The sequence below is a fragment of the Grampus griseus genome, assembly GCF_964374135.1.
Source record: "Grampus griseus genome assembly, chromosome: 17".
NCBI lineage: Eukaryota > Metazoa > Chordata > Mammalia > Artiodactyla > Delphinidae > Grampus > Grampus griseus.
The window spans coordinates 9,796,282-9,818,325 of NC_139011.1; the positions used below are offsets into that span (position 1 = coordinate 9,796,282).

Genomic DNA, 22,044 nt, shown 5'->3' on the forward strand with positions numbered 1-22,044 from the left:
GCTGAAATATAAGATCTTCTGATTAACATTTATTTAACTGAGTTATGTTGAATTCAAATTTTGGCTCCTTTCACCTCCACCTAAACCAGGGTCATGTTGTAATAATTCTTCTGTATAAAAGTAAAGAGACTTGGTACTTCTCTGGTGGTCTAGTGGTTAAGACTCCACACTTCCACTGCAGGGGGTTCCGGGTTGATCCCTGGTCAGGGAACTAAGATCCCACATGCCACATGGCATGGCCAAAAAAAAAAAAAATAGTAAAGAGACTTGTGCCCACAGTGATCCCCATTAAAAATTTGGAGGAGGACTCATCTAATTCAGGAGAGCCTTGGACAGGCTGAGAACGTGTCTTATACAGACCTGTGAAAGGAATTTTCCATCTGGAAGCTACGTCTTACAACATCTCTCTTTGGGGAGTTAGATTCTAATTATTGTAGTTTTTGTAATCCCACCTCTCTTGCAAATGATCCAAATGGCTCATATTTGTTTTAAATATTAAAATGAATTAATAGTTTTTCTTTCATCTTTGAGAATTGCCGAAACCTACTTACGGTAATCATGGCATTTTGAGGTGTCTCCGAAGCTCTGAGGGCCCCGGAATAAAGTTTCTGATGATGCCGTATGTTGCAACAGCAGGAAGATTATTATTAAATGCAGCAGATGTTTTAGCTGTGTTAAAGCAATTTTGTTTAACTTAAACATCTTTGTCAGACAATATTGGTGTAAGCTAATGGTTTGCACAATAGATTGGGTGAGAAAGTTGGGTTTCTTACAGAGTTTTGAGTTGGTTGTTTGAATGCATGTTGGTGCCCAATAGCATCTAGGGAAGTGTTTTTTCAAGCTCTAGATAACTGTTACCTAGTAAGGCAGAGCCTTGACATTCATTCATTCAAGGAAGAATCAAAGTTGACCTGGAATTTGCAGAACCTCAGAATGTTTGTTTTTTCTGCTCCAGTTAGATAGGTCTTTTCATTATGCGCCAGAAAAACCTTTTTGTGCTATTCTCCTCTTACATTTAAGACCACCCATGTGCCATGAACAAGACCATCATGTTCATCCTTATCTGATATTAATATATTTCATATTAACTGTTCTCTAGTTTATAGTGGAACATTCTCAGTTTCCTGAATATTCTTCTTATCTTATTACACTCGTGCCTTTGCTTATGCTTTTCCCCCACCTGGTATAAATTCCTTTCATCCCTAAACCTTATCCACTCTTCAAAACTCAGCTGAAAGTTCACCTCCTCCACCAAGACCCTCTCTCTTCCACCTAGCTGTGACCTCCTTGAGTGTTTCACTTGTATATTTCTTTGGGGAATTAATCTCCTTCTACATTTTGCTATGCTCTTGCTGTATTTTTCCTTCTACACTGTAAACTCTTTGAGGATTGGATACATGTTTCATTTGTGCTCTTCACAATAACTGTGGATCCAAGAGGGGGAAAACTCAAGCTAGGAAGAAAAGCAGAGACAATCAACATTTAATGGGTGCTATAATTGTGTTTGCTAAATGTCCGTTCACTCAAAAATAGATGTGAATAAATAGATTTGGGAAACACTCTCCTCCCATGATGTGATTGTTGGGTCCTTGTCCTCCAACCCAGGAGTCTGATCTTTCCTTGACAATTAACAACGTTAACTTCCTCCACCTACCAGTCCAAGTTCACTTGTCTCTTATTCCTTTACATAAATGACTTCAGCCTAGGTAGAGTTCCGCCTAAGCAACATTTTAAAAGCTATATTTTGCCTGGAGGCATCTTCTCGATCATCTTACTCCTTGAAAGCTTCTCTGCCTCTGTGCGCCACTTCTTTCGTAGTTCCGTTTCTTTTCTTTCAGGTGTATTGGGGAGAAAAAGTAAAGTGTTCTTCCAATCACCATCTTCAGCCAATATATAATACTCCACAACTGTACTATCCAATAGAATTTCCTGTGATGACTGGAAATATTCTGTATCTTTGTTTTCCAAATACCATTAACCACATATAACTATTTAGCACCACATGAAATATAGTCAGTGTGACTGAGGAATTGATTTTTTATTTTAATTCTTTTAAATTTAAAGAACCATTAACTAGCCATTTTATCTCTTGTTTCTCTTTTGGGGATTTATCATGACTTCAACCATCACTTCTGGATGGTTCCATGTCAGTATCTCTAACACCATGTTATTTTCTGAGCTCCAGATGCCCAGCATCAACATCCTGCCGGACAGCTTCAGCTGCATCTCCCACAGGTACCACTGGCTCAGCCTGTCCTTGATTCTCTCATCCCCCCAAAATGCATTTTCTTTCTAATAGCACTTCCTTGTACCTGATTCACCCACATCAACTGTGGTACCAGTTCCTGTTGATGCCATAATCCCCTGTATTTACTAACTGTCCCTATATTTCTTTTTCTAACACTATTTAAGTCCTCCCACAGAATAGCTTCCTAACTGGCGCTAACCAGTTTCTAACCAGTGTGAACTGCTCTAACCACCTGGTGTCACTCCACCCTAAAACGATTCTGGAAAAAGAAGCTGTATTTCGCTTCTTCCCATTTTCTTTCTGATCTGTGACATGGGGGACTCTACACATATGTGAGACCTCATGAGAATGTATGGAGCATGAGCTCCTGTCTTCTCTGCATCTATACTTGTCCCTCTCCATCTCACAGAGAGTAAGAGTCCCGTGTAATGTATTCGTGTCCAGGCCTTATGGGGGGTAAGAATGCGGATCCTCCTCTCTCCACCGGGAGCCTGCCCGTGCAGGCTGCTTTCCTCCCCATAGGGAACCCACTGACTCAGTGAGCCCTACAGTGGCCCAGATGCTCCGTCTCTGGCTGAGGAGCTGTAGGTAGTACAAAAAGAAGGCCTAGGACCCACATTGTTCACTCACTTTGCAGCCACGGCCCCCATCTTTTTTTTTTTTTTTTTTTTTTTTTTTTTTTTTTTTTTGCGGTACGCGGGCCTCTCACTGCTGTGGCCTCTCCCGTTGCGGAGCACAGGCTCCGGATGCGCAGGCTCAGCGGCCATGGCTCACGGGCCCAGCCGCTCCGCGGCATGTGGGATCTTCCCGGACCGGGGCACGAATCCGCGTCCCCTGCATCGGCGCCACCAGGGAAGCCCGGTCCCCATCTTTTTTGCTAGTAATAAAGTGTCTTGATTCCTGTCTGCCTCTTGTATCTGTTTCTCAGCAGGTTCATTTGAGAGGTGAGGGATGAAACTCACTCACATCTCAAAACCCCAACAGAGTGTAATGCCTGTCAGGATCATCTTCTTGTGCCCAATTTTGATTATAGAAGATTTCACACTAAAGCCCCCCACGGATTGCTACCGCCTGTAGACTCGAAACCAATCTCGTTTGCGCTGTATCACAACCCATCCACTACCTGGCTCCTGCCTGACTTTTCAATCGTGTCACTTGCTACCACTGTCCTTGTACTGTTACTCTCCATCCAACCCAGTAAGCATGCCGCACACTTCTGTGCCTTTGATTTCTTGCCCTCCAGGTCCAGGCTGTATCCTTCTCTGCCTTTCTCTGCCTCAGGAAGCTAACCTTTGTGGATGCGTCAGCTGGCTCGCTACCTCTAACTGCTCGTCGGGTTTGGACAAGGAGAGGCACTGGCTGGAGACTTGAGGGTGGGAAGGCGAAGAGGCCATGGATTTATCTCCTCACTGTCTACCTGGCTGGATGGTGCACTAACAGTGCTTCCATCTCTCTACCAAAGGCCACAGTTTCTCTCAGGCAGCCAGTTCCTAAGGCTACAGGTTTTTCCAGGTTCCAGGAGTGTTTGTATCTCTACTCTTCCTAGTTTTGGGGTGCTTGAGCACCCATTCTTGAGTTCCTTAACTCCGTATTAAACTCTTTCATTACATGTTTTGAGGTACCAACTGCATCCCTCCACGATTACCTGCTCCTACTGTTCCCTTTGCATGAGATGCCCATCTCCTTCCATCTGTATTTGTGAGACAGTTTAGCAGAACAGAAAGACAAGGAATCAGAAAAACTCTGCTCCATCCAATCTAGTAGCCACCAGCCACGTGTGCATACTGAGCCCCTGAAATGTGCCTAGTCTAAATTGAGATGTGCTGGGAGCATAAAATACACACCAGATTTTGCAGACAATGCCAAGAAAAAAAAAAAGGAATGCAAATTATCTCATTGATAACTTTTTACATATTGGTTACATGCTGATTACACATGGAAATGATATATTTGGGGTATACAAGATTAAATAGAATATACCATTGACATGAATTTCAACTGTTTCTTTTTCCTTTTTTATGTGTGCACCGGCTCATATTCTATTTCTACTGGACAGTGCCAGCTTAGATGCTCATCCCATGTCAATTTCCAACTTGCTCTTGTGACTTTGAACAACTTGTCGAAACCCTTTGTGCATGTTTCCTCATCTCTCAATTAGAAATGATAATGCATACCCGAACCCACGGGGGCATTCTGAGAGACAAATAACTTATGTTATTTGCCTGAAAAAGTGTTATTTCAAAGAACTCCACAAATGTTAGGGCTATTTCTTTGAAAATCTCGCCAACACCCCAAACCGATGCTGAGACGTCCTCCCTTTAGAAAGCCTCCTCTGCTGTTTCCAGTCATGAACTACTTCTTTTTCCTTGGCACTTAGATATTTTTACTTAACACGGGTTCTTATCACGCTGCCTAGTGTTGCAATTAGCACCGTGATCCCCTCTGTCAGTAAGATTTTGAACAGTGAGCAGACACACAGTGCTAATGGCCGTTGAGCCTCCTGGCAGCTGACTTCACTCAAAGGATTTGTGTTTACCCCCTTGCAACTCTTGCAACCATCTGGCTGCCTAGTTCTTTGCAATCTTTCTAGCACATGATTTGCATCTTCTGGCATGGCAGGAAGAGTGAAAGCTTTGCAGAAGAACAAACCTGGATTTGATCGCTAGTTACTCCACGTCTGGGTGACCTTGGGTGCACAACTTAAACTCTGTGAACGTTGGATCCTTCATCTGTCAAAAATGATAATCTCTCAAGGTTGCTGTGAGGAAATCAAGCAATATAGACGAGAGTTGGGCATTATAGTTGGTCTTTGAACTGTTGGACCACCTGGGCCACAGCCTGAGTTTTAAAACAGAACATCCTCCGATTCTAGTAACTATAGTTTTTCTTCTTGCTATTTGTGTTCTTATATCTGGCATCCCCGTGCAGTACTAATTTAAAATACTCTCCTTGATCCCAAGAGAGGCCATCATTATGCACTCATTTGCATACTATTAACATTTACAGAGGCAGTTCAGATAGAAGAACTCAATCACCATCATGGCTCTCAACACCTTTGATCCAGCCGGGAGAAGCTGAAGAGCAGCTGATTAGCCATGTGGGGACCTTTTATCTCATAAATCCTTCTGGGGAATTTTGACTAAAGAAATTGGAATTGGACACTTAACACAACCTAATAACTTTAATGCTGAAGGGAAGATATGATTTGTAGCCTGGAGATAGTTGGAGGCACATTTCAAAGATGGTAGTAGAATAAACGAGGAGAAAATAAAATATGTATTTTTTAAAAATAATCCATGCTTAAAATATTTTATTTCAGCTGGATATGAGTATGGGTCCATTGAAGGGAATTCTATACTCTCTATTTTGCATAAGCCACACTCAAAATGGATTGACCATAAAAGAGGGCAAATAATTTAAAAATACTTTTAGAGCAATCTGAGAGCCATTGTAGAATTTTCTTTGTTTCCCGTCTTTTGCAAATTTCATGCCCACACCTAATTTAAAAGCATTTTTTAAGAAGGAAACTGAGAATTTCTTTAAAGATGATACAAATAGATGGAGAGATATACCATGTTCTTGGATTGGAAGAATCAACATTGTGAAAATGACTATACTACCCAAAGCAATCTACAGATTCAATGCAATCCCCATCAAACTACCACTGGCATTTTTCACAGAACTAGAACAAAAATTTTCACAATTTGTATGGAAACACAAAAGACCCCGAATAGCCAAAGCAATCTTGAGAAAGAAAAACGGAGCTGGAGGAATCAGGCTCCCTGACTTCAGACTATACTACAAAGCTACAGTAATCAAGGCAGTATGGTACTGGCAAAAAAACAGAAATATAGATCAATGGAACAGGATAGAAAGCCCAGAGATAAATCCACACACATATGGTCACCTTATCTTTGATAAAGGAGGCAAGAATATACAGTGGAGAAAAGACAGTCTCTTCAATAAGTGGTGCTGGGAAAACTGGACAGCTACATGTAAAAGAATGAAATTAGAACACTCCCTAACACCATACACAAAAATAAACTCAAAATGGATTAAAGATCTAAATGTAAGGCCGGACACCATCAAACTCTTAGAGGAAAACGTAGGCAGAACACTATGACATAAATCACAGCAAGATCCTTTTTGACCCACCTCCTAGAGTAATGGAAATAAAAACAAAAATAAACAAATGGGACCTAATGAAACTTAAAAGCTTTCGCACAGCAAAGGAAAGCATAAACAAGACGAAAGGACAACCCTCAGAACGGGAGAAAATATTTGCTAATGAAGCAACTGACAAAGGATTAATCTCCAAAACATACAAGCAACTCATGCAGCTCAATATTAAAAAAACAAACAACCCAATCCAAAAATGGGCAGAAGATCTAAACAGAGATTTCTCCAAAGAAGATATACGGATTGCCAACAAGCACATGAAAGAATGCTCAACATCAGTAGTCATTAGAGAAATGCAAATCAAAACTACAATGAGATATCATCTCACACCTGTCAGAATGGCCATCAACAAAAAATCTACAAACAATAAATGCTGGAGAGGGTGTGGAGAAAAGGGAACCCTCTTGCACTGTTGGTGGGAATGTAAATTGATACAGCCCCTATGGAGAACCGTGTGGAGGTTCCTTACAAAACTAAAAATAGAACTACCATACGACCCAGCAATCCCACTACTGGGCATATACCCTGAGAAAACCATAATTCAAAAAGAGTCATGTACCAAAATGTTCATTGCAGCTCTATGTACAATAGCCAGGACATGGAAGCAACCTAAGTGTCCATTAACAGATGAATGGATAAAGGAGATGTGGCACATATATATAATGGAATATTGCTCAGCCATAAAAAGGAATGAAACTGAGTTATTTGTAGTGAGGTGGATGGACCTAGAGACTGTCATATGGAGTGAAGTAAGTCAGAAAGAGAAAAACAAATACCGTATGCTAACACATATATATGGAATCTAAAAAAGAAGAAAAGAAAAGAAAATGGTCAGAAGAACCTAGGGGCAAGATGGGAAAAATATGCAGACCTACTAGAGAATGGACTTGAGGACACGGGGAGGGGGAAAGATAAGGTGGGACAAAGTGAGAGAGTGGCATGGACATGTATACACTACCAAACGTAAAATAGATAGCTAGTGGGAAGCAGCCGCATAGTACAGGGAGATCAGCTCCGTGCTTTGTGACCACCTAGAGGGGTGGGATAGGGAGGGTGGGAGGGAGGGAGATGCAAGAGGGAAGAGATATGGGGACATATATATATATGTATAACTGATTCACTTTGTTATAAAGCAGAAACTGACACACCATTGTAAAGCAATTATACTCTACTAAAGATGTTAAAAAAAAAAAAAGAAAGAAACTGAGTGTTTCTGAAGCATTCAACTTTTCATAGAAACAAAAACTTGCTTTCTTTTCACACTCACATTCTGTTGTTTGTACTGTATTTAATTACATTCTGTTTTAACAATTGCAACTACAGCTGACATAAACAAATTTGGAAACACACCTACTGCCTCTAGGTAAAGATACAACATAATTGATGCTGCAGACATGGGAGGTGGACTAGACTAGCTATGGGTATTTAACATGTTGGGGACGTCCTTCAGTAAGATAAGTTATTGGATCAGTTAAGTAGAGGTTTACTGTCATGCAATGCCATTTTGTAAATTATCTATGAAAGTAAAAAAATCCAAATTGGCCTTTAAAAATATTGAAACTATACTTGGTTAGCAGTCGGAGTCTATAAAGTTGAGACTGGCTGAGAACTAGGCTCTCAAAGCAAGTAGAAATTTGGCGTGAAGTGAAATCATCATTTCAACCTCCATTCACTCAACAAGCATAGATCCTTCCTTCTTCAAAGCTTTTGTTTCTTCAGTATTTCCTCTCAGTGAACAGAATCAGTGGTCCACCAGCTCTCCAAGTCACACTAGCTCCTCGTCTCCATCTTCCCTGATATCCGGTCATGATCATGAGCAGTTGGATCGTCTTCTTGGCCATCACTCGTATTTTTCTCCACCTTTCTAACCCTACTTCTTGTTCCATTTCTCTCCCGGATTGCGGTAACAGCCCCTTCACTCCCTACATGTTGTTCTCCATGCCACAGCCAGAGTGATCCTTATAAAATCAAAATCTGCTCAGGTCACCTCCATGACTTCTATACTGGATTGAATAGCGCCTGCCCCCCAATTCACGTCCACTCGAACCTCAGAATATGACCTTATTTGGAAGGAGGGCCTTTGCAGATGTAATCAAGTTAGGATGAATTTATACTGGATTAGGAGGAAGCTTAATTCAGTATGACTGGTGTTCTTATAAGAAGAAGAGAGGACACACAGAAACACAGAGAGAAGAAACATACAGGGGAAAATACCATGTGAAAACAAAGGCAGAGATTGGCATGAGGCATCCCAGAGACTGCTGGTAACCACCGGAAGCAGGGAGAATGGACAGTTTCTTCTCTACGAGCCCCCACGAAGGAACCAACCTGCTTACACCTTGATTTCAGACTCCTGACCTCCAGAACTTTGAGAGAAGAAATTTCTGCTGTTTTAAGTCATCCAGTTTTGTGGTGACTTTTTACAGCACTCCTAGGGACTTAATACAAGTTCCCACTGCCTTTAGAATGAAATCCAATTCATTTCTTACCTCTCCACCTAAAACATTAGCTGGATAGAAGTAGCAATAACTAGCCCACATATCGCATTTACTACGTGCTAGATGTTAGACGATACACTTTACGTATATTACTTTATTTTATTTAATCCTCAGAGCAACCTTATGAGGTGGGTGGTATTCTAACCTCCATTTTATAGATGAGGAAACCAATAAACAGAGAGGTTATGTAATAGCTAGTAAGTTGCAGAGCTAGACCGTCTTGCTCCAGAGCCTGTATACCAACTGTTATGCCATGTGGGTTAATAAAGTCTCCTGGACATGCCACCCTGTTCACAATCTGTGCATCATCATATATCCCTCCCTCCTTTGGGAGGGCTCTTGCCCTCTCTTCCTCACTGGAGACTCTCCAACTAGTTTTGGTCTTAGCAGTAGGGAGAATGCATTGCCTCATGTTACTGAGTATCTAGGGGTAGGTGCACAGATGCCTCACCAGGACTATGGTGTAATCAATGGTAATAAACAGAGAGACTTGGGGAAATCAAACCCGTTTTCTTAAGTAGGGAAAAGTTATAGGGATTCTACCCAGAGAAGTGTCTAGTGGAGGTGCTAGCTTCCAATGAAACCTCCATGAAAGTTTCTACTGCCAGTGATGGAGTCCAGGAGGCCCAAGAGTAGTGTAGGGTTTGGGGGCAGTTCCCTTTGCTTTTCTCACATGGGATTTTTATGCTCTCCTTTCTTCTCCCAGCTATTCCAAAGGCCCCAGCTTTGCACCTACCTACTCACCGAGTGCAAGAAACTGATAATCACCGAAGATTATTTTACAAGGGGCACACGCCTCCCAAGCCAGCTTTAGACTCAGAGTTCCATTCCTAACGGGCTTCAGGCACAGCTTGATCCAGGGCTGTTTAGTACACTTGGCTGATTTCCTTTCACTATTTAGGACTCAACTAAGTCAACACAATCCAATCAGAATTCCACATTAACCACTTTTTTTCTCAGAGCCCTTTTCAGAGTTTTCATAATAGTAACAAATGTATTGCCAATAGCCAATCAAGTTAGTGCATTATGAAATATAGACCAAGCCCTGAGTTAGGTGCCAGAAATAAAAATAAGATTTTTTTAGATACAATTTTTCAGAATAAACTGGAGTTTGGTAAGTTTGGCACTTTGCAGCTTGACTTGTGTGGCGTGTCTTATATATATGTTGACACTGGGTTGCAAGCATCTTGATCCATGGAGGACTCATACCCACCCCCCCCCCATAATATCTGACTTGGTATTAGACATTCAGAAAGTAACATTGTATGAAATGAATGAAATAATGATTGAGTTAAGGAGCAGTTCCCATGAGGCCCCTTCCCCAAGTAGGAGGGTATTGTTGACAAACATTGAAGAATGCTCTCCCCTCCCCTGTAGTCAGTTGGGTGCTAGCTTTTGCAGAGGTTTACACATCCCACAGGGGGTGTTCCTGTTGAACTCTCCATCCATCAACTCTTCCTTCTTCCTTCCCATTGTCCAGAAGAGTTTGTGGTTTAGCTCTATCGAAGCCACCTCTTTTGTCTATTAATCACCAGGATGTAAATATTTCATCTCTTTTCATCTCTCCAACAGCTCAAAGCATTTCATTTTTCACATCTGTTATCCTGGTATCTCTTTGGAACAGGCAAGAGACAGGTGGTGCCCTGGGCTGACTTCTATCATAATGTCATTAGTATTTTATTGCAGTCATTTTCGGTCTCTCTGTCAACTAGGCTGCATGCACGGAGAAGGAGAACGCTCCCCTTTTTTTAATTTTAAGACACTGTAATATCAAGCTGGAATGTCTCATCCTCAATAAAGCCCCTCTGTGGAGCAGGTAGAGCAAGATTTAATGCCTGCTTTTATACCTGAAAACTCAGATTCAGAGATATTTATTATTTATTTTATTTATTCTTGGCTGCGTCGGGTCTTAGTTGTGGCATGCGGGCTTCCCTCTAGTTGTGGCGTGTGGGTTTTCTCTCTCTAGTTGTGGCACACGGGTTCCAGGGTACGAGGACTCTGTAGCTTGTGGCACAGGGTCTCTCTCGTTGAGGCGCCCAAGCTCAGTAGCTGCGGCACGTGGGCTTAGTTGCACCACGGCATGTGGGATGTTAGGTCTCCCACCAGGGATCGAACCCGCATCCCCTGCATTGGAAGGCAGATTATTTACCGCTGGACCACCAGGGAAGTCCTAGATTCAAAGATACTACGTAACTTGCCCAAGATCAGAAAATTCGTAAGCACATGTGGAAAAAAAAAGACTCAAATTCAGTGCTTCCAATTGTGATTTCCAACATACGTATCAATGTCTTTTTAGTGAAAATAGCACGATGCTTAGTCGTGTTACCTGTGTCTGAAAAACGTAGTGAACCTCATGGGAAAGAGCCTTTTAGCACTCTCTAAAAAGACTTTGAAATCCTCAAGCCTTAAGAAGTGCTGAGATTTTCAAGAGGGGCTTCTTAGCAGCAAATTTAGTGCCTAATGTCTTCTGGGCTCACAAATGTGTTCTTTATTCCTCCCATTTGACTAAATTCCTTTCAGGAGAGCTCAGCATCTTGCCCAAATGTCATATTGCCTTTGGTTTATCATTTCTTTCCCAAAGAAAACAAAATACCTTCCTTTTTATTTCATCGTGTTAGAGCTGTTGATGCATCAGATTAGACCCTCAACCAAAGGTTACCATGGGTGTGCTGAGCCTTGGTTAGGGTGAGACGGATGACAAAAGTGTGCATTGCTACATCATGGGCCACTCTGCATTCAAAGAGCTAATTGCTCTATACTATAGAGTGTATTATATGCCAGGTTCTCTGCTAAGCGGTCATCTCGGGAGTGGAGAGGAGTATTTTATTGCTGACATTGTTTAAAACTGCTAATGAGTGGTGATAATAAAAGGCAGAACAACCTTAATCCTGTTATAATTGGGGTTTTTTGGCCACGCTGTATGGCTTGTGGGATCTTGGTTCCCCAACCAGGGATTGAACTTGGGCCCTCAGCAGTGAAACCAGGGAGTCCTAGCCACTGGACTGCCAGGGAATTGCCCTGTTATAATTATTTTAAATTCTCTACAGACAAGAGACCCCCTTCCTGCCTGCACCCGGTACAGACCACCCCTACTTCCTCCTCTCCACTCCCAGGGTTGAAAAAACATGTCTCACTGGGTCCTGCCAATAATCTGATAAGGGAGCTACTGTTATCGTCTTACAGATGAAGGAACTGAGGCTTGGAGAGGTTGAGTAACCTGTCTAGGATCACACAGCTAAGTGACAGGATCTGAGTCACAGTCTGTGAAGGAGACACGGCCTCGGTTGGCCCTGTGCACTGGCATCTCTGGGCACAGAGAAGGAATTCAGCAATGACTGAGCAGATGAAAGAATGAGCCAAGAGCGTTGTCTCAAGGTTCCCAATTTGATATATCAGGGAACTACTAAATGAAGGGACCTGAGAAACTCTCAACTCCTTGAAGAGATTAAGAAAAGGAAAAAAGTCCCCCAAATCTGAATTTTGTGATTCATCCTTTAAATTGCACTCACGGACTATAGACTATGGAGCAGTGCAGGCCACAGTCTATGACTTGACCACTGGGATGAATTAAAATACATCTGATGACTACTGCTATTTAATAAGCACCTACTGTATACCAGGATCTATAAAAGAGGCTTTGTGATTTAATATAAAAAACAATTTCTGAAAGACATGTATTATTATTCCCATTTTGTAGATGAAGAAACTGAGGCACAAAGGAGTTGCTCATGTAAGTTATCATAGTTACAGAATAAGTCAGTTGTTGAACTCAGACAGGTTTCAACTCAAGCTTGCCTGATGCCAAAACCCGTTAGTCGTTGCATTTCTGAACAGAACCAGAGTCCCTGGGGTCTTAGACCACTAACAAGTAGACATGGGTGTTACCCAGATTTTTTTTAACCTCCTTGCTGAATCAGCCAAAAGTGCATGTACAGAGTATTCTTTGTATCCTTTAGGAGACAATTAAACAATAGCTTTTGCATGGCTGTGCTCGCACTTGGCTTTCAGAAACAACAGTTCTGGGTGAACATTCCATATAAGCCCTTTAAGATAAAAGTTCGAATGACAAAGTCAGATTTCGATAAAATTTTTAACTTTTTAATTATTGAAAGTGTGACTGGGGGTTTTTCACCATGTAGCACGATTACCTTTTCACATACAGTCAGCCTTCCATATCCATGGGTTCCACATCCACAGATGCAACCAACCATGGATGGAAAATATTTGCAAGAAAAAAATTCCAGAAGGTTCCAAAAAGCAAAACTTGAATTTTCCCCACACCGACAGCTGCTTACATAGCACTGACATTGTGTTAGGTGTTATAAGTAATCTAGAGATGATTTAAGGTATACAGGAGGATATTCGTAGGTTATGTGCAAATACTGCACCATTTTATATAAGGCGCATCCATGGATTTTGGTATCTGCGGGGGGTCCTGGAACCAATCCCCCTCGGATACCGAAGGACAATTGTATTCTGTCTATTCATTTTCCCCGTTATTTCCTGCGTAATGTCCCTCTATTCTAAAAACTTTATGTTTTAGCGCCACTATCCAATTAGAGTTCTAAAACAATGGCTAAAATACAGCATGCCTGCCAGTGAATTTAAAAAACATTTGGCCTGTGGTTACAGTGTGCTAGACACTATCAAATTCTTTTACAAATATTAGCTCATTTAAGCCTACACCAACCCTATGAAGTGATGCTAAGATTATCATCTCCAATCTACAGAGGGGAAACTGGAGTACAGAGAAGGTAAGTCACAGAGTCAGGAACGGGCGGAGTTAGGATTCAAACCCAGAGCCCAGCTCCAAGGCGATGCACATAACTGCCTTTTCCCTCATTTACCTTTACTTCAGATTCCCTGCCCTCCATCCCTCCTGTGAGAGCTAGACCGTTGTTCAGATGCAGGCATCTTATCTATTATGCACCTCTTTCTTCTACAAACATACATTGGCTACCATATTGTACACATAGTTTTTTTGCCACCACGTACCCACTTTTCTGGGACTTCCTTCTCCTGTCTGCACCTAACCCACCCCTCTTATTGGTCACCCCATTAATGACCATGATGTTTATCCTGATCCTGCACCCTGACTAGATGTTGACCCAAGCAGAGCCCCTGTGCAGACATGTTGAGTCTTGAACCTAGCATGAATCTTCTCAAAATGGCCAAAGATATAAGGCATAAGGACCAGAGCTCCCAGTAGCTTAGACGTGAGAGAAGGATGAAGCTGACCTACAGGAGAAGCAGAGACCCAATTTTAGGGGCAAGAGTCATTATGGGTCCCTGGATCCTTTTGTTTCCAAAGTCTAGCCTTTGTTCTGCCCTTAGATTCCTTGAGACACCCAGTATAGTTACGATAATGCCTGATTTTTTTTTAAGCTTTGTTGAGTAGGGTATCTGTCTTGTCACCAAAGGAATCAGATAATATGGCAACTCCTCACGAGGCTCTGGAGGTGGAGTAAACATCCTCTTGGCTCTCAGATACTTCACGGTTTAGGGAGGGTGACAGACACCCAAATAAGAATTGTAAAATCCCTTTAGCTGAGATCATCTGGATGGAAGGTTGCTTGGTTAATTGAAAAAGTACATTGAAATTGGGAATTATGAACAATTCAACTTAAATATTTTATTTGTAACTTAAATGTAAAATAATATGTTCATTATCTAGTCTCTTAAAATAATGCCAAGGCATTTTTTACGGAACTAGAACAAATCATCTTAAAATTTGTATGGAGACACAAAAGACCCCAAATAGCCAAAGCAGTCTTGAGGAAAGAAAATGGAACTGGAGGAATCAGACTCCCTGACTTCAGACTATACTACAGAGCTACAGTAATCAAGACAATATGGTACTGGCACAAAAACAGAAACATAGATCAATGGAACAAGATAGAAAGCCCAGAGATAAACCCACACACATATGGTCAACTAATGTATGACAAAGGAGGCGAAGATATACAACGGAGAAAAGACAGTCTCTTCAATAAGTGGTGCTGGGAAAACTGGACAGCTACATGTAAAAGAATGAAATTAGAACACTGCCTAACACCATACACAAAAATAAACTCAAAATGGATTCGAGACCTAAATGTAAGACCGGACACTATAAAACTGTTAGAGGAAAACGTAGGAAGAACACTCTTTGACATAAATCACAACAAGATCTTTTTTGATCCACCTCCTAGAGTAATGGAAATAAAAACAAAAATAAATGGGACCTAATGAAACTTGAAAGCTTTTGCACAGGAAACCATAAACAAGACGAAAAGACAACCCTCAGAATGGGAGAATCAACGGACAAAGGATTAATCTCCAAAATATATAAACAGCTCATGCAGCTCAATATTAAAGAAACAAACAACCCAATCCAAAAATGGGCAGAAGACCTAAATAGACATTTCTCCAAAGAAGACATACAGATGGCCAAGAAGCACATGAAAAGCTGCTCAACATCACTAATTATTAGAGAAATGCAAATCAAAACTACAATGAGGGCTTCCCTGGTGGCACAGTGGTTGGGGGTCCGCCTGCCGATGCAGGGGACATGGGTTCATGTCCCGGTCCGGGAGGATCCCGCGTGCTGTGGGGTGGCTGGGCCTGTGGGCCGTGGCCGCTGGGCCTGCGTGTCCAGAGCCTGTGCTCCACAACGGGAGAGGCCACAGTGGTGGGGGGCCTGCGTACTACAAAACAAACAAAAAAAACTACAATGAGGTATCACCTCACACCAGTCAGAATGGGCATCATCAGAAAATCTACAAACAACAAATGCTGGAGAGGGTGTGGAGAAAAGGGAACCCTCTTGCACTGTTGGTGGGAATGTAAATTGATACAGCCACTATGGAGAACAGTATGGAGGTTCCTTAAAAAACTAAAAATAGAATTACCATATGATCCAGCAATCCCACTACTGGGCATATACCCAGAGAAAACCATAATTCAAAAAGACACATGCACCCCAATGATCATGGCAGCACTATTTACAATAGCCAGGTCATGGAAGCAACCTAAATGCCCATTGACAGATGAATGGATAAAGAAGTTGTGGTACATACATACAATGGAATATTACTCAGCCATAGAAAGGAATGAAATTGAGTCATTTGTTGAGACGTGGATGGACCTAGAGACTGTCATACAGAGTGAAGTAAGTCAGAAAGAGAGAAACAAATCTCGTATATTAACGCAGGTATGTGGCACCTAGAAAAATGGTACAGATGAACCAGTTTTCAGGGCAGAAGTTGAGACACAGATGTAGCGAACAAACGTATGTACACCAAGGGGGGAAAACTGCGCTGGGGTGGGGATGGTGGTGTGCTGAATTGGGCGATTGGGATTGACATGCATACACTGATGTGTATAAAATTGATGACTAATAAGAACCTGCAGTATAAACAAACAAACAAAAAACTAATAGTAAACTTTCTTTGGGTTATTTGTATGGAAATATGTTAATATAAATGTTTCAGACATTACATGAAATTTCTAAAAATCTTATATGTTCTGGTATAATGTTATAAGTCATAATTCTAGTTATTACTTTAAAATGTATATCTCAGAAATAACTAAATTTCCTTGTCAATTGCATTATTATGAACTTTCATCAAATCTTTAACTGTGGTCATTTTTAAGTCTTTTGTCATTTACAGACAGTTCTGGGTGTACTCTGATGCTTTTGCAAAAATGTTCCTATAAAAGGGTTTCATCTTCAAGGAATTCATGGAAAAGACTCTGACAAGTACAGGTTTCTGGTAACTGACTATACTGCTGAACTGAATGAATAAGCCTTTTCCGAACTCTAATGGAAAACTGATGAATTCATAAAAGTGCTAACAAAAGATCAAGGTGAAAAAAAATTAATTACACGGGACTGAGTGAACTGATGAGGATGATTACAATTTTTGTGACTTTCTGTTTGAATAAAAAAAAAATCCCACAAGGACTCAGAGGCAAAAAATATACAAATCAATTTTCACTGCAGAGTAAAGGAGCTGTTACCGTGGAGGATTACTGGACTGAATGTCAATATCATGACATAGTGTGAGTGTGTTTCGTGTTTGGTAATTGTAATCATTGTTGCTTTTGTTGTGGTCGTCCATTTACAATGCTTGGTGTCCGTCTATTTATCTCTTGTAAAAATAAAATACAGGGTGTGTGTGTGAAAAATAATAATAATAATAAGGCCAAGGTATTTTCCTGAGCAGAGATCTACTGCTTCTTACAGAGACCACAGCTAACAGTGCATCAGCCAGGATTTCTAGTTCTTTAAAATGCAGCCAAATATTTAAATGTACTCACAAAATTATCAGAATGACTTCTGGCTTTTTATTATTTTTCCCACTAATTTATATGGCTGGCTTGCCGACATCTAGGTTGTTTGCAATGTTCTAGCTACTCAGTATTACCAAGTCTTTCCAAAGCATTCGATTCCATTTTCATGTCAACGGCACCTCTTATTCTTACTCAGTATTTTTATTTACCATTCATTACCTCTAGAACATTAGCTCTACAAAGGTGAGTAGCATGTCTGGTTTTGTCTACTGCTGGTTCTCCATGTCCAGACTGCACCTGTCACGCAGCACCTGCTCCTTGACATGGTAAATCAGTGAATAAACGGATGAATTACAATCTGAGTTTTAAAGAAAAAAGAAATGGGCTTGAGTCCTCACTATGCACTTACCGAGTGCATGGCTCCAGGCTGCCTCATTTCACTTAAATTCTTTAAATCTCAGCATCTCATATATAATATGCGATGAAAATAGTAACCTACTACAATTAATGTGAGGTTTTGATTAGATACTGGATGCAAAGCACTGGACACGCTACATAATGAGCAATCACTTTAAAGTGAGACATTATCTATAAACCCAGGATAAGTCTCTCATCAGTGCCTGGACCTTTACTGCAGTTAACACTGCTTGGCCTGCAGTAGAGAGAGATAAATGGGAGGTCTCTCGGTTTGCAAGAGCCTGAGAGTGGCGAGTTCTTCCCTAAGCCATTCAGGATAACTGCCCAGAAGCGCTGCCTGCATCAGAGGACTGCCTCGCTCTCTTTCTCTTCTCCACGACAAGCATTTACATAAAGTGAAGATCCTGAACCCCTCACGGTTTTCACCTTGGCTTCCCCCTAAGGGTGCACTGTAGCAATTGTTGCCCATGAAGCCATTTTGATGACGTGAATAGAGTAAGTTATAGGAGATGAGAGGAAAATCCAGGCAGGAGCCATGGATGCACTTGAAATCAACCCAGGGTCCCTTTTCACGCAAATGCAGAAAACCCAGGGAGAAAACGATGTGCAGAATGTGAACACAAAGGCCACCCTGGGTCACAGTCTGGCTTCAGGAGAGATTCTTGTACTTCTGTCTCCAAAGCCAGAAAATGAGATATTATGCCTCAGCAAGAGTTGGGAATTGTATGAAGGGGCAAACTTTCCTATTTTCTTTCAGATTGTGTCTTCAGGGCATTTGAACGCTGTTTCTCAAGCAGTGAACAAATCCGAGGGAAGCAAAAGTGTGCTTTTATAAGCAGACTCCAGGCAATTTCCCATTGCCTGCCAGAAAATGCTTTACAGAGGCAGGACCTGGGGCAGTTGCCAGCAGCAGGGCTAGCCGGAGGCTGGCAAGCCTGGGTGCTGGAGAATTTTGCTATTAAAATTTTATTCTGAAAGTCTCCCATAAAGCATCTGTGTCATACTTGAAGATTGAATGTGCATTGCCAAAGAATCTATTTAACAAATAATTATCCTGTACCAGGGACCGTGGTGGCCATTGGAGGCGTTGCAGTCATGAGCTAGACACAGTCTCCACCTTCTCTGGGTTCACTCATTTGTTTAGGAAATATTTATTTAGCACCTACTGTTCTGAGGCTTCAGGTGCTTCAAAGCTGTGATGAGCACCGACTCCCACCCCTCAGGGATTGCAGGAACAGGGTCACAATTACCTGGGAAGTTGACAGACAGCATAATGAACATGAAATGGACATGAGGCAGACGGCTCTCAGCCCCACGGTGGGACAGCTTTCAAGAGAGGAAAAAGCCTCATCGTGTGAAGCTCTGTGGACCCTTCATTAATAAAGCCCTTCCCATGAGGGCAGGGTTGAGGAGAGCAGAGAGGAAGCAGGAGGGAATAAACACCAGGCCCCTCACATATTTCATTTCATTGAATTTTCACGACAACCCTGTGAGGTAGATATTACAGTTATTTGCCAAATTAGGGAACTAAGTTACAGAGAGGTGAGCCCAATGCTATGTTACTATTAAATGGATAGAGGCAGGACCCAAACTCCAGTCAGACTCAAAATCTGGGGCTTTTCTCATCTCACCACGAATCCCATCCAGGAAAAACGTGGTAAAGGACTGCATCCTGCCACTGCCACTTGGTAACTGTTCAGGTCATGCAGGTAATTTGACTTGACTCAGTCTGTCCGTTAAATAAAGATAATTATTTGTGCCCGCTTATTTTCAGGGTTTTGCAAGGAACAAATAAAAGAATAGATGCTGAAAATGCTCAGGGTCCATAAATATCTATGAAGATATGAGAAACTATGGTGGTTAAAATGTACCCATCTTACAGGGAGCGGTTTGGGGGAGGGATGGAGTGGGAGGTTGGGGTGGGCAGATATAAGCTATTGCATCAATATATAGAATGATAAAGAACAGGGTCCTACTGTATAGCACAGGGAACTGTATTCACTCCTCTGGTAAATCATGATGGAAAAGAATATTTTAAAAGAGAATGTGTATATATATACATATATGTACACATATATATGTATATATGTATAACTGAATCACTTTGCTGTACAGCAAAAATTAACAGCATTGTCAATCAACTACACCTAAATTTAAAAATTAATAATAATAAAATACACCTGTCTTAAACTCCATTCCACCCTAGGGCAAATTATAGGAAAAAAAAAAAAAAAGAAGCAGATTCTTGCCTCATTTCCACAGCACAAGATCGTTTCAGGATTTAGTTCATGTTGCTAGTTAAACAGTTATTTTGTTTTTATCTGCTGTGTTGATCACCATGGAAGAATATTATTCTGTCAAGTGTTAGGTCCCTAATTTGTGGAGGTGTGTGTCTCATTTCCTTTCCTCTCCATAAAGAGTTAATGTCTCTGAGCCTGGTTCCTCTCCTGGGTGCCCTGTTTCAGTGAATGGAGCACAGGCTCCCCATCAACCAAACTCAAAACCTAGTCATCACCACGGTTACGCCCTCTTTCTCTCCTGCCATCCCTATTGGTTGCCAGTCCTATAGATCTTATCCCCCCATCACCTCTCCCCTGGACCACTGCAGGAGCTCCCCCAGCTGGTCTCTGCCCCTACCCTTGGCCCTCTTCTCATAATTCATTCTCCAAACCACAGCCAAGGGTGATCTTTTTTTTTCTTAATAAATTTATTTATTTGTTTATTTTTGGCTGCGTGGGTCTTCGTTGCTGCGCGCGGGCTTTCTCTAGTTGCAGCGAGCGGGGGCTACTCTTCGTCGCGGTGCACGGGGTTCTCATTGCGGTGGCTTCTCGTTACTGAGCACGGGCTCTAGGCGCACAGGCTCTAGAGCGCAGGCTCAGTAGTTGTGGTGCACGAGCTTAGCTGCTCCGCGACATGTGGGATCTTCCTGCACCAGGGCTTGAACCCATGTCTCCTGCACTGGCTGGCGGACTGTTAACCACTGCGCCACCAGGGAAGTCCAAGGGTGATCTTTTAAAACATCAATCAGGGCCTTCCCTGGTGGCGCAGTGGTTGAGAGTCCGCCTGCCGATGCAGGGGATGTGGGTTCGTGCCCCGGTCCGGGAAGATCCCACATGCCGTGGAGCGGCTGGGCCTGTGAGCCATGGCCGCTGAGCCTGCGCGTCCGGAGCCTGTGCTCCGCAACGGGAGAGGCCACAACAGTGAGAGGCCTGTGTACTGCAAAAAAAAAAAAAAAAAATCAATCAGCTTATGTCACTCCCCTGCTTAGTATCACGCGGTGCCTTCCAGCTTTAGCTGGAATTAAATGCTAACATCTCAGGCAGGCCTGACACATTTATCTACACCTCCAACCTCATTGACTGTCACCACACCCCTCTATCACCACCCTCCAGGCACACCATTGCTCTCTGTTTGTCTCAGGACATTTGCACCTGCTGTTTCCTCTTCCTGGAGCTCCCTTCTCCTTGTACCACACAGGGCTGGCTCATTCCAAACTTTCATGTATCTGTTTACATATCAGTTTCTCAGAAAAGTCGTTCCTAACCCCCTATTTGAATCCTGTTATCAGCCATGATACTCTCTGATCATGACCTGTCCTTGCTCGGCACTTGTCACCTTTTGTAAGTATGTGTGGGGATGTTTGGGTGTGTGTATTTAATGTCTGTATTCCTTATTAGAATGTAAGCTCCACAGTAGTAGGGCTGTCATGCATTTGGTTCACCGCTGTATACCCAACACTCAGCACAGTGCCTGGCAAATAACAAGTACTCCGTAGATATTTGTCATGTTCGTAGGATGGTACGAAATTAGCAATTCCTCGAGAAGTCAGCCAAGAGCCCCAACACTTCTACACGGTCCATCCACCCTTCTGAGACCCAGTGGTCAGCCTAACAAGACTGTCCCTCGTCAACTGAAGAAAAAATTCACAATCTGAAAGTTGAGAGTTATGTTTTATTCAGCAGACTTTGTGAGGACATCAAGCCCGGGACACAGCATCTCAGATAACGCTGAGAAAACTGTTCCAAAGAGGCAAGGTGGGTGGGAGGGAGCCGAGATATATAGGAGTTTTTGCAACAAAGGACCAGGTAGTTGGAACATCAAAGGATTACTGTTAATTAAAGAAAACCAGATATCTCAAGTTAAGCAGTTTAGTGCTTTTCTATGTATAGGAAGATACAGGAGTCTGGGCTCATTGAAATCATGCTTTTGATATGCAGCTCAGCTCTCTGGGACCAGCATCCTGCGTTTTCTCATGCTGAGTTTCCTCAGGGTGCACCTCTGTGGGGGGCTGCAGCAGCTGACTGCTAGATGGGCTTGGCAGTGGGCGGGCCGTTTGTCTCCATCCTGGGTTCCCTTTGGGCTCACCGTCCAGGCGGCTGTAACGTAACGGCCTGATGGCTGCAACATCTCTTGTTTACCGATACGGCA

The 22,044-nt window shown here is 42.2% G+C and overlaps 1 protein-coding gene across 3 annotated transcripts in view; it reads left to right on the plus strand.

Annotated features, from left to right (window-relative positions):
• Positions 1-22,044, plus strand: part of ADCY8 (adenylate cyclase 8) — a gene marked incomplete at both ends in the record, with an annotated part of 217,211 nt that overhangs the window by 52,432 nt on the left and 142,735 nt on the right. The gene's annotated exons all lie outside the window — the stretch shown is intronic.